This window comes from Octopus bimaculoides, chromosome 9 (assembly GCF_001194135.2).
Source record: "Octopus bimaculoides isolate UCB-OBI-ISO-001 chromosome 9, ASM119413v2, whole genome shotgun sequence".
NCBI lineage: Eukaryota > Metazoa > Mollusca > Cephalopoda > Octopoda > Octopodidae > Octopus > Octopus bimaculoides.
Genome location: NC_068989.1, coordinates 35,456,953 through 35,458,052, shown reverse-complemented (window position 1 = coordinate 35,458,052; position 1,100 = coordinate 35,456,953). Strand labels below are relative to the sequence as shown.

The following is a 1,100-nucleotide window of genomic DNA, read 5'->3' as shown; positions in this document are numbered from 1 at the left end:
TATATATAAATGCCTATATGGCTATATTTCGATATGAGAACCATAGTTGTCAAATGTATTTGTTTATGTTTCTTAAGAAGATCGTCGCTTTCTGTAAAAAAATTTTATTTTTTATAAATGTGGGACGGAGAAAGGGGATCTTTTCAAGTCGGCGTAAAAACAAGAGATAGAGAGAGCGCGATTGGATCAGGGAAGTTCTTTTGAAGTTGCGTGCCATGCGCGCGCGTGTGTGTGTATTTGATGGGGTGTGCAAGACGGAAAGTGTGGTGTGTACGTTTGTTTGTGTGTATGAAGAGACAGAGAGAGTAATGTTGCTCGTGGTTGTGTGTATGTGAAAGATAGAGAGTTATGTATGTATGAATGGCTTCAGTGACACACACACACACACACACATATATATATATATATATTGTTGGCCCTCCGTCGCTTACGACGCCGAGGGATCAACGGAACAGCCTGCTCGTGAAATTAACGTGCAAGTGGCTGAGCACTCCACAGACACGTGTACCCTTAACGTAGTTCTTGGGGAGATTCAGCGTGACACAGTGTGACAAGGCTGACCCTTTGAATTACAGGCACGACAGAAACAGGAAGTAAGAGTGAGAGAAAGTTGTGGTGAAAGAGTACATGCCAAAGCCTCGTGGAGCTCGAAACCGCGATCCTATGACCGCGAGTCCGTTGCCCTAACCATTGCGCCTCCACTATATATATAGATATATATATATATAGAGTTATTAATATTTCTAAGTCTCTCTAAAGGAGACTACGGCAGCGGTACTGGAAATTAATAGTTATCGCCAAGCCAACATGGCAGTCCCAAAATTAGGACGAAAGCTGCCGTGAATTAGCTCCAAGAAGCCATCGCCTCTAGCTAGCTATGTGACACACGAAACCTGTGTCCTTTATAACCTTCGAACAGGGGAGGTCAGCAGTGTCCCCCTGCTGGTTTGGCATCTGCAGACTAGACTAGTTTCAGGGTGTTGCCCCTTGTCAATGCAGAGTAGCCAAGCCTTAGCCAGGCGGCGCTGCTGACTATCTGCTCGAAGGTTATTTATCTAATTTCAGTGGAATCTATCCACTGGTTTTCAGAAATAGAGTTA

General features: G+C 44.1%; 1 protein-coding gene across 1 annotated transcript in view; it reads right to left on the bottom strand.

Annotated features, from left to right (window-relative positions):
• Positions 1 to 1,100, bottom strand: part of LOC106878848 (glycogen debranching enzyme) — a 154,032-nt gene that overhangs the window by 119,024 nt on the left and 33,908 nt on the right. The window lies entirely within an intron of this gene.